This window comes from Schistocerca gregaria, chromosome 6 (assembly GCF_023897955.1).
Source record: "Schistocerca gregaria isolate iqSchGreg1 chromosome 6, iqSchGreg1.2, whole genome shotgun sequence".
NCBI lineage: Eukaryota > Metazoa > Arthropoda > Insecta > Orthoptera > Acrididae > Schistocerca > Schistocerca gregaria.
The window spans coordinates 99,216,508-99,229,184 of NC_064925.1; the positions used below are offsets into that span (position 1 = coordinate 99,216,508).

Sequence of the window (12,677 nt, forward strand, 5' to 3'; positions counted from 1 at the left end):
TTAGGAATTCTGTAACTGGGCCAAATTTAAGTGACTTTCAGTAGAATACACACATTTTGCTCAAATTATGGCTGTGTTTAGTATTTTTGTGAAAAACGGTCTGGTTTTTAGGAGCATGACGCTGAGTAATCGATAGAGGAGGATGGCGAAACCTTATCCATTTGTCACCGAGCGCCGAGGAGCAACGGGAGCGACGTTCAGAAATGGGCAGGTCACGGGTCACTGGTGACGAATGGCCGGTGACCTCAGAGCCATCTGGGACTGGGTCTGGAACTAGAGCGTGTCGCATGGCGAGGCCTAAGAGCGGCCACAGTCTGGCAGGCGTGTCCCTGGCAGGCGCAGGCGGGGTCCTTAGGGCGAATCTCTCTCTCTGCACCGAACCAGGTAAACAGCCCGCAGACTGCTGCCTGCTCGCTTCTGTGTATAAGGCGCGCAAAGCTAGGTATTTCTCATCGTCCATCCACCTATTAAGGTATCAATAATTTCACCTCGTTATTCATCTCTTGGATGATACGCCTAGAACGGTTGCAATCTTCCAATACTATAACGCACAGTTATCCATTTATGCGTTTCAAACACATAAATTGCACACCCCGCGTTCAGTGACATCAGGCGAACACAATACTTGCTCTACTGTTACTGTGTACTGGTGTCACTATGCGTCATGCGCAATAAGTATTGGCTGTAGATGATCACTGTATGGATGAAACGTTCTTGTGTTTTTTTTCAATGACATAATTAAATAACACGATATGTCACTATCTCCAATGAGCGAATGTAATTCTTCTGTCAGTTAGTTATCCTATCGTCACATGATGACAATGCTGTCTAGTTTATATACTGTGGATTACAGCGTCCCGCGATATTTGCTACATACAGGTATTTCATATCACTGAAAAAAAAAGAAAACAGGAAAAAAGGTTTATTTGAATTTCTCATAGCACCTGAATTTCAAATAGCACCTGAGTGAAGTAACACGCACACATGAAAATTCATAATATATAAATAGTGCTGCTGCTACGAAATGATGTGTGGATAACATATACAGATTTGTATTACTAAATAAATTGGAAAAATGAAAAAAAAAAACAAATAGAGGTAGTGTCTTCAGCACTGTGGTGTAAGATATAGTAGTAAATTCGATTTAATGCTACACAGAACAAATCGTCATGGACAGGTGTATTTTGTGGCCGAGCGGTTCTAGGCGCTTCAGTCCGGAACCGCGCGACCGCTACGCTCGCAGGTTCGAATCCTGCCTCAGGCATGGATATGTGTGATATTTTTAGATTAGTTAGGTTATGTAGTTATAAGTTCTAGGTGACTGATGACCTCAGATTTAAAGTCCCATAGTGCTCAGAGCCTTTAGAATCATTTTTGAACAGGTGTATTTGTGACAAGCAGTTGACGAACATTGGAACTAGTGCAACAGAACGTCAAATTAGAACTGCCGACTGTTATGACTTCAGTTCTATGTAATCACTTAGCACCTCTCTTGGCAAACAAAAGACCTTATTACAGCTGCAGGGTTGAGATTAGATACTAATCCTCGTACTCTAACTTGCAAATACCGTATATACCGTACTTCAGTCCATTTTAGGTCAATTAATATTATACTTATTGTGTACGTGCAATATGTGTATTTCGTAACACATGTAATTAATAATAAATCGATTTCGTTATATAATAAGGAATTAAATTCATCCTCCTGCATTCAGCATTTCTTCTAAATGGAAATATTTCTTGAACAATAAACAAAAACTAACAATGTCATCATTAAGGCAAAAGAAGGGAGATTTGAATCTAAAGTCCCGACGCAGACGAGGCAAACTGAGAAGGAGCACAAACGTGGGAAAGGATGTGGGCCTTGTCCTTCCATTGAACCATTCCGTTTATCGACATACCCGATTTTAGAAAATCACCGGAAACTTAAATTTGTATTGCTAGACAGGGATTTGAATCTCCGTGACCCCGAATACGAGTACGGTGTGCTAAACACAGCACCACCTCGCTCGATGAGATTACAATAGAAAAACTGTAGAAGGATACATAAAAAAGCCAAGCGTGAATGTTGATCAATAAAGCTCTTAAACGAGAAGAGCAGTCTTTTTGTATTTGTGAGAATGTAAATGATCTAGGTCTGTGTTTGTGATGTATGTGACCTAACAGTAAAATTGTGGCACAGAAAAAATCCTATGGTAAACCATTAACAAAAGTGGGTCAATTAGTAGGCCGCTGGTATCTAGGCAAAATCTGGTATCAGATTTGACAGGTGTTATGTTTCGACATTAGGACACACAGCAAAACTGTCTTCAACAAGTGGGAAATTCTATTCAGGCAATCTATGGCAATAAAAATGGTTACGTGCAAAGCAACGGCTATCTCTTCTCCTACGTAGAACCTTGTTTTCCATAATCTCTGTTTACAACATCATTTGTCGGTGGTTTATTTCAGTATCTGTCTTTTGAAGATGGCCTATACAGAAAAATCCGTGTGAGAAAAACGTAATGAGAACCAATACCGGTATCAAAATGTCTCATACGGAAGGCACCTTATCATGACTGAAGAACGTCGAGAGACACGGCAAGGTAAGAAGAATTTCATGGAAAGATAAAATTAATATATACATACCACCTTCTTCTCGTACCGTAAATCTTCCGAACCCCCTGACCCTAAGCCAATGTTTTCATGTTCTCATGCATGTTGCAGTCGACGACCTTAGCACTCTTTAACATACATTCCTGTTTTCCTCTTCGACTGCTTCCTACAAATAAATCAGATGTGGACATCTTGCGACATATCCGCATCACTTTTCCGTGTAATAAACACACATGTCGCCTTCTGTAGCATATTTATTTTCCGTTATTAACATACTGCTTATCTTCCATTACATAGAACCGCGGACAAACAAGAAATCACGTGAATACGTATGAAACTTATGTCAATGAAGAATGCTTAATGTTTGAAGGCTGCGCTTCCGAAGTCCCTAAAAACATTGTACGCTACTGGAGACACTCTACACTTGGACTAAACGTACAGTACCCATCGACAATGCGAGACTGACTTCGGGGAGTTTCAAATCGATCGCCGGCCGCTGTGGCCGAGCGGTTCTAGGCGCTTCAGTCCGGCACCACGCGGCTGCTACGGTCCCAGGTTCGAATCCTGCCTCGGGCGTGGATGTGTGTGATGTCCTTAGGTTAGTTAGGCTTAAGTAGTTCTAAGTCTAGGGAACTTATGACCTCATATGTTAAGTCCCATGGTGCTTAGAGCCATTTGACCCATTTTCAAATCGATCTCCGCCACTGTATTTGTTACACTGTACAGTGCAGTACAAAGAAACAGAAGATGGCAAACCGAAATATTAGACTCGTCTCGTCTTAGAGCACTTTACACAACTGTAGTCAGGATACTGAATCTACTATTTTTTTCTTGTTTCGCATAAGGCTGCTACTGTAACGTAATAATACTTTGGTCGGTAAAGTGGCACACCGCCAATAAACATATTTAATTTGAATAACAGCTTGGAAATAATCGATGTTATTAAACTAATTTTGCTTCCTTCCATCCTTCCTTCGCGAACAATTCGCTGTAGCTCGTCCAAAAAGCATTAAAAAAATGGTTCAAATGGCTCTGAGCACTATTGGACTTAACATCTGTGGTCCTCAGTCCCCTAGAACTTAAAACTACTTAAATCTAACTCACCTAAGGACATCACACACATCCATGCCCGAGGCAGGATTGGAACCTGCGACCGTAGCAGTCCCGCGGTTCCGGACTGAGCGCCTGAACCGCTAGACCACCGCGGCCGGCCAAAAAAGTATAAATCCGTGTTTTTCGTCTTTTGCGTTCGGTAACATCGAAGTAATATCCTGTAACGCTAAATGACAATGTTAACTAACTCTACAAAACAGTCATTGCGTTATTTGAATATGTAAGAGCTATAGGAAATGATATAAGTGCTCTGATTCAGGACCTAACTTCTTTATAAGAAAATGGCGGATTGACATGTGCTCGAAGAAGTTGAAAATATAATAGTCATGGATGACTGCAAAGCTGTAGTAGAAGAAGGAGTAGAGGACAATATGGGCTTGGTATTAGGAACCAGTAAACCCACGAATCTTTAAACCACCGAACTCCCATATGCAAAAGAGCTTCAAACGTCTAATTATTTTACAACTGAGTTAATATGTTAAATATTTAACTATAAGCATCAAAGCAAGAAAAAGGTTAGGAAAAATTTGAAATTATGCTTTAAGTTCGTTGGAAGCCGCCAAGTGCTCTCGTTATGAAACACTGGATGAATATGGTCAGTGTAATTTGCGCTCTATTTTGAGCAATGGTTAGCTTTTCACGCATCTAAACGTTTATGACGTCATATTTCCTCAACTATGTGGCGTAAAATGGCATACTTTTGCACGTAAATTCTGCGGTATTCGTGGATACTGTCTGCAAACTGTGTTGCCAATAGAGCCCTAGTAAAGAAGTAATAAATTAAAACGTCTTGCTTGATGTTGAAGTCTGAATGCATGAACATCGAGCATGTAGTAGGCGATAAACTTCTTCCCTTTCATCATTTTGTGCACGTGCCATATGTAAAAAGTGTAATACAGGCTTCAGATTATGTATATAGTTTGTTGTAAGGTGCTACGTTCACTCATTCTCGAATACCGGATGAATAAATTCACTACAAGTTACGCTTCTTCAAGACAAACACACAGTTACTGACTGTAATACTTCTCTTACTATGTTTAACTTTTAACATAAGACTATACCTCTTAATTTTGAATTTTTAAATGCCCTCAGTAATTACGTGAACTCCAGAAAATGAAATTTTCGTTGTTCCCGTAAGACATTTGATATGCAAACTGAAACTGAGTCACAGATATCGGTTTAACACTGAACGTGAATGTGAAAATTACCGAACTACCGAACTATCAGTTTAATAAGTCACAGCTGCAAAATATTAACGCGAGTTCTTTACAGACGAATGGAAAAACTGGTAGAAGCTGACCTCGGGGAAGATGAGTTTGGACTCCATAGAAATGTTGGAACACGTGAGGCAATACTAACCTTACGACTTACCTTAGAAGAAAGATTAAGGAAAGGCAAACCTACGTTTCTAGCATTTGTAGACTTAGAGCAAGCTTTTGACAATGTTGACTGGAATACTCTCTTTCAAATTCTGAAGGTGGCAGGGGTAAAATACAGGGAGCGAAAGTTTATTTACAATTTGTGCAGAAACCAGATGGCAGTTATGAGAGTCGAGGGGCACGAAAGGGAAGCAGTGGATGGAAAGGGAATGAGACAGGATTGTAGCCTCTCCCCGATGTTATTCCATCTGTATAGGAAACAGAAGAAAAATTCGGAGTAGGTATTAAAATCCATGGAGAAGAAATAAAAACTTTGAGGTTCGCTGATGACATTGTAATTCTGTCAGCGGCAGCAAAGGACTTGGAAGAGCAGTTGAACGGAATGGACAGCGTCTTGAAAGGAGGATATAAGATGAACATCAACAAAAACAAAACGAGGATAATGGAATGTAGTCGAATTAAGTCGGGTGATGCTGAGGGAATTATATTAGGAAATGAGACACTTAAAGTAGTAAAGGAGTTTTGCTATTTGGGGAGCAAAATAACTGATGATGGTCGAAGTAGAGATGATATAAAATGCAGACCGGCAATGGCAAGGAAAGCGTTCCTGAAGAAGAGAAATTTGTTAACATCGAGTATAGATTTAAGTGTCAGGAAGTCATTTCTGAAAGTATTTGTATGGAGTGTAGCCATGTATGGAAGAACCAAGGACGATAAATAGTTTAGACAAGAAGAGCATACAAGCTTTCGAAATTTGGTGCTACAGAATAATGGAGAAGATTAGATGGGTAGTTCACATAACTAATGAGGAAGTATTGCATAGGATTGGGGAGAAGAGAAGTTTGTGGCACAACTTGACCAGAAGAAGGGATCGGTTGGTAGGACATGTTCTGAGGCATCAAGGGATCACCAATTTAGTATTGGAGGGCAGCGTGGAGGGTAAAAGTCGTAGAGGGAGACCAAGAGATGACTACACTAAGCAGATTAAGAACGATGTAGGTTGCAGTAGGTGCTGGGAGATGAAGAAGCTTGCACTGGATAGAGTAGCATGGAGCGCTGCATCAAACCAGTCTCAGGACTGAATACCACAACAACAACAACAAGTTCTAAGGGACTGATAACCTCAGATGTTAAGTCCCATAGTGCTCAGAACCATTTGAACCGTTTTCTTGCAACATTTTCTTTATTTCACGATTGCAATTTCGGCCTTTGGCCATTATCAAGTGAAGATGTTATGGCTATTAGGCTGTGTCAACCTAAACCACTATTAACAGTAATGACATCGACATATAAATGTGTCAGCTCATTTTAGGTTGACATGGCCTAATAGCCATAACATCTTCACTTGATAATAGCCTAAGGCCAAAATTGAAATTATGAAATAAAGAAAATGTTACAGTCACTGGCGTAAATATGATGTCTTTTATATACTTCTTAACAATTCAGGTGCTGCAACATCGTAAATAAATAACAAGTGCAGGAAAACCGAGGCGAAATGGCTGCGGGAAGGACGCGAAGACTTCGAAAAATAAATGGTCATCGGAAGGACTGATACAGTTGTTGAAAAGTCAACACAAACGTTAATGAAATTAGAAGAAAAAGCGTCAAAGTTAATTCCATTGTTACATGCAAAGGAGAAAGCATGTGGATGGAAAGAGTATATTGGAATCCTCTACGTGCAGAATTAATTGTTTGATGACGTGATAGAAGAAGGAATAGGAGTCGATATAGAAGATAGAGAGGATCTAGTATTGGAGTCAGAGTTTAACAGAGCTTTGGAAGTATTCTTATCAGATAAAGCAGAAAGGATAGGTAACATTCCTTCGTAATTTCAAAAATCGTTGATGGACGCGCCAATCCAAAGACTGGTTTGTAGAATTTATGAGGCTTACCATCAGATTTTCCGAAGAATATGACCAACACTACCCGAAGATACCAAGACCAAGTAAATGCAAGAACTGTCGTGTAATCAGCTTAACATCTCATGCAGTCAAGTTACTCCCAAGAATAATACACAGAAGAATGGAAAAGAAAATTGATGATCCGTTAAATGACTATTAGTTTGCTTTAGGAATGGTAAAGGAACCAGAGAGGCAGTTATGATGTTGGCTTGACACAGGAAGCAAGAGTTTAAAAAAATCAAGTGAGCGTTCGTAGGATTTGTCAACGTGGAATGAGCAAACTAGTCTACGATGTTCGAAATTAGAAGGAAAATAGGCGTAAGTTTCGGAAAACAGTGGCTAATATATAATACGTACAAGAACAGAGAAACGATAAGACTGCAAGACCAAGAACAAAGAGCTCGGGTTAGAAAGGGTATAAGACAGGTATGTAGTCTTTCTTCCCTACTGTGAAATCTGTACATCGAAGATGTGGTGACTGAAGTAAAAGATTCAAAACTGGGATAGTGGAAGAGGATATCAATGATAAGATTCACTAACGACATCGCTATTCTCAATGAATTTCAGAAAGAAAGGTAGGACCTGTTGAATGGAGTGAGGAATCGAATAAGCTACAGTAAGGATTGAGAGTAAACCGAAGGAAGACATATGTATCGAGGAACAGCAGAGATGAGAATAATGACAAACTCAACTTCAAAACTGAGAGCTATGAAGTAAACGAAGTACATGAATTCTGTTATCTTGGAAGCGAAATAAACACGACGGACGTAGCAAGAAGGGCAGAAAAAGCAGACCACCACAATAAGGAAGGAATTTCTGGGCAAAGAAGTCTTTTTGTATGAAATGTCGTCTTTAAGTTAAGGAAAAAGTTCCGAGAATGTACGTTTAGGGCACAGCATTCTATGATGTGAATCACGTATCATTTCGCTAATGGACTACGTGAAAATCTGAAAAGAAATTAATCAAAATATTGGAGATGTGATGCAATACAAGCATGTTACAATAAGGTGGACTGATAACACACGAAGTGTTGATGTTCCCTGCGAAAGGAGAGGAACATGTGGAAGTGGAGGAACATGTGAAAGTCATTGACAAGAAGAGGGAAGGGAAACAATATGTGTTAAGACACAAGGAGCAGAAAGTCCATGGTACTTAGGGAGTTGTAGAGAGTACAAACTGCAGGGAAGACAGAGATTGGAATACATCCAGCGAATAATTGAAGACGCTGATGCGATTGCTACTCTGAGATGAAGAGGTTGGCACAAGAAATTTGTGGGGGCCGCATCAGTCAGAAGACTGATGAACCCAGAAAGTAAAGTATTCTGCAATTCACATTTACGTGTCTGGGAGAGATCTGATGAAACCACTTTCAGATTATTTCTGCAATGGGCAAAAATGGACATCTAAACTTTTCCATGCATTTGCTGATTTCCTTTATTTTATTACAATGCCCATTCTTCCCTGTGCAGGTTGGCTCAATAAAATATTGTGGTATCCGGAAGAGAAAGCTGGTGGTTGTAATTTCGTGATAAGATTTCTTCACAAGGAGAAACGCCTTGTTTTAATTATTGTCACCCACAACTCGCTCAGCGTATCTGCAACACTCTCTCCCCTATTTTGTATTAATAGAAAACGAGCTGCCCTTGTCTGAACAGTGTGAATGTTCTCTATCAACACTATCTTACAAGGATCTCACGTGGAGCAGCAATACACCTGAAGAGTACGGCCAGGCGCTGTTTGTGTAATAGAATTTTTACACCTGTTAATGTTTCTTCCAGTAAAACATAGTCTTTGACTCATCTTCCCGATAACACCTTGTATGTGAAGATTCCGGTTTAAGCTGTTCGTAATTGCAATCCCTATGTATTTAGTTTAATCAGCAACCTTTATATTTATGTTACTTATTGCGTAATCGATATTTAGTGTAATATTTTACTACTCGTGTGGAGGACCTCACACATTTCATTGTCCAGGATCAGTTTCCACTTTTCGCACCATGTAGATGTCCTGTGTAAACCATTTAGTAGTTCGTTTTGGTCCTATGATGACTTTACTAGACTATAAACGACAGCATCACCTGCAAGTAATCTAAGAGGGCCTCTTAGATTCTTTCCTAAATCGTTTATACAGATCGGGAACAGCAGAGTTTCTTCCCTGGGTAACGCCATATATCACTTCTGTTTCACTCGATGACTTCCCGCCAGTTACTACGAAGTGTTACCTTTCTTATACGTAATCATGAATCCAGTCGCACAACTGAGACGATACTCTCTTGCTACGCAATTTGATTGAAAGTTGCTAGCATCAAAAGCGTTCTGAAAATCTAAAAATATGGAATCAACTTGAAATCCATTGTCGATGTCACTTATTACTTTGCGTCAAAACGGGGCCAGTGGCCATTATTAAGACAGTTTTAGAAGTGTAGCGGTGCCAAGAATATATTCGGGTTCGCTGATAAAAGTTTCCTTGATAACCAGTGGTGAAATACGTCGCATAATTTTTGTCGCCCGCTGCAAAATGCACTGAGCATAACTCCTGTCACAGAAGTACGTGAGACTTCATCTTGGAGGGCGATCGACAGAAACGTTTCAATGTGACAAGTAGCTTGTTCTGCCCGTTCCATACTAAAGAGTCTTAAGTCATCTGCAGGAATTCACTATTCCCTATTGCATCCATTGAATGTTTTGTCATAAGCGTGTTTTTCGGTGCTGGGTTCTTCTGTAAAACTGTACTCCACAGATTGTCTCATGATTCCAATCTGTCTGGTGTTATGCAGCAACATCGCTGAGAAACCGTTCACTTACTTTGAATATTCTGAAATTTTGCACAACTAAAAGAGTGGCGATCTTTAAGTGGCTCTTGGCATCCAAACTATGTCTGCTTCAAGGAGAACCCGTTTTCTTCATGGGGCACCCAAAAATGAAATGAGTATGCCCTCCATGTTCATGTGGCCAGAATTGTAAGTGTCTGTTCCACCAGTTTTGCGTAGGTTTTTTCCCAAAGCAGCCGTGGTTAAACTTCAGCCAACTAGTTGTTCTACACGATCTTGTTTCAGTATTCCTCTTCTTGAGGTACTTACATAGGTATTTTCTTGTAATGGCTCTAGTCAGCAACAGTTATTTTGCCATCGTCATTCAGTCTCGTCCTCTGTTTCCTTCTGAGTATAGTCCTTAGGCGGGAGAAGGGGTTCCTGTAGTGTTCTTGACTATCTTTTGCTATAATGTCTTTTACGGATTTACCTAAACATGAATTGTCCCTTATCGGCACAATCGTAATTTCTTGTCGGCGGACTTAAAGATTCGCACTCAACGTCAACCATCGGAAACGGTGAGACGAAGCTTGAAGCACTGAAACTGTATAGCTGTCGGAAATAGTTTAAAATTAAATGGACACATAGAGAGCGAAAGCGGATACTAAAAAAAAAAAAGAAGCAACAAGTGTATGAAAAACCTGTAGGAGAACAAGGAACAGAATAGCATCTAACTAGGCTACGTCTCCATCTATGCTCCACAAGTCATGTGTCGTAGAGAATACTCGTAACGTATACACAACAAATATGCCTATGTTCGTCAGTGAAGATGGACTCGATAAGCAACCTGAGTTATCAGTAAACGGAATCTAACCTGCATAACACTGTGTGCATGTTGTTTGAGTGTCAGTTTCACTGCCCTTTAAGCCCTCAACAGATCGTTGCATGAAAAACATAAAACTAACATTTGGATAAGCTATCAGACTGCGTTTTTGAATAAGAATTTACTAGTGATACAGAATCTGGTTTTCGCAACGGAATTTACTGGATTAGAATACATGACATGTTGTGGTGTGTCAGTGTCTGTGTTTTGGCTCTAAGATTTGCACTCACCTCTTTAGATGATTGCCTTTTTCCATGTGGTTTACAGCAATTCGCAACAGCATGCAGCAGCAGCGACTAAAGCTTATTGTTACTAAGAATGAATTTAATAAAAAGGAGTTTTTTGGGTACTGTTAACTACTAGATAACTTGTGAGAAGAGATTTCATAAATTAAGCCTATTTAAAACTTCAGAAACCAATAATAGACAATGACAGTAACAATGACATAAGTATCAATAATGGCCGAGTGTTAGTTCAACAAATTATTTCAATTTCAAAGTTAGATTAACATTTAATAATATGATTATTTATTAATTAGATATGGAAAATAATTATTATTATTTGGAAGATAAGGAGGCTTCTTTAACTGACAAGCAAACTCGGACTAACAATCATGAGCCTAACCCTGCAATTGCCTTTGCGCTAAGGTTGCGAATTTTACTTTGAATTTCATCTTCAAGCGTAGTTAAACCACCTAAATCTGTCCTGGCTATATAAATGAAATCAGGCCTTGAGTGTGGTAAGTTATACCATCACCGACGTGAAGCCCGCGTGACACGTATTCTGTCTCCGAGCTCTCGACCGACACTACTACTTTCACTCTAGCACACACACCTCGTCTCACAGCAATGCACAGAATCGTGCTCCCATGTTCTGCCCTCAGATTCTTACTATCGATATCAGTGCGCTTACACAATGCAAAGAATAGCATTAAGTTTGGTATATTGTTTTCAATGTAATGAAGAGTTCTGACACACTCCTTACATACTTTCGCTGCCAACATATTCGCCCCTGCCGGCCGGAGTGGCCGTGCGGTTCTAGGCGCTCCAGTCTGGAGCCGAGGGACCGCTACGCTCGCAGGTTCGAATCCTGCCTCGGGCATGGATGTGTGTGATGTCCTTAGATTAGTTAGGTTTGATTAGTTCTAAGTTCTAGGTGACTGATGATCTCAGAATTTAGGCCGCGTAGTGCGCAGAGCCATTTGAACCATTGAACCATATTCGCCCTCCCTCCCCCCCTCCCCCCCCCATTTTTTTGCCGTGAGAGCGAGCTGCTAATAGCGACAGGAATCAGCGTAATGCAACCTTTTGAATATACTTATCGTCCAGAAGAGTATTTCTCGTATCGAAAGTACGGCGAAATGTATGGCGACTAAATTCTCTGCTGTGATAAGCCGTTTCTATGACATTTATTTACTTCCATGAGTCCTACTTCACCAAGGTACGCAGAAGATATGTAGAGTTTGGAGAAAGAGGAGACATGTACTGGTAGAGGGAATGACTGAATGAGGAGTTGATCTGTTGGAGTGTGTCGCCCGCAAAAGGTAAAGATTCAGTCCAAATACTGTAACTTCCTGTATTGCTTTTTACCCACGAGCGACAGATTCTGAGTTATATTCCAGCACACGGTACGATAAAAGTTCAAAAAAATTAAAGTAATATTTTTAGTTTAACTAAATGTGCAATCAAGTATGGTATTTTTGAATTTTTTTAAATGTACACGTATGCTTTTGTTCAGCTGAATGTCTGACGCTAAGAAAGACACAGCAACAAGCAACATATTAAACTTACAGAGTCTTACATTGAAATAAAACAGACTGATGGGAAAAATGTTCTCGACGAGATATAAAGAATACAGAGACCCATGTAGGCTACGCACTTACGGAATATATCATTACGCCTAAAGAACATGTATGAGAAAGCCATCCACTAAAAGGAAGTGAAGGGAATTTACAGCTATTGCGAGCAGAGAAGAAGACAGAAAAACGTTTGACTCGAAAAACAATTCGCCACCGTAGATTTGATAACGAGCTTCATAGACGAACTGGAGGTAGAAAT

At 40.0% G+C, this 12,677-nt stretch overlaps 1 protein-coding gene across 2 annotated transcripts in view; it reads left to right on the top strand.

Moving 5' to 3' along the window:
* Positions 1-292: 292 nt before the first annotated feature.
* Positions 293-12,677, top strand: part of LOC126278520 (astakine-like) — a 113,574-nt gene continuing 101,189 nt past the window's right edge. The window contains exons 1-2 of one of the 2 annotated variants that reach the window (XM_049978685.1): positions 308-384; positions 2,452-2,585. The gene's annotated coding sequence lies outside the window, so the exon portion shown is untranslated. Of the gene's footprint in view, positions 385-2,451; positions 2,586-12,677 lie in introns of both variants that reach the window. The other variant, XM_049978687.1, reaches the window with a different exon arrangement.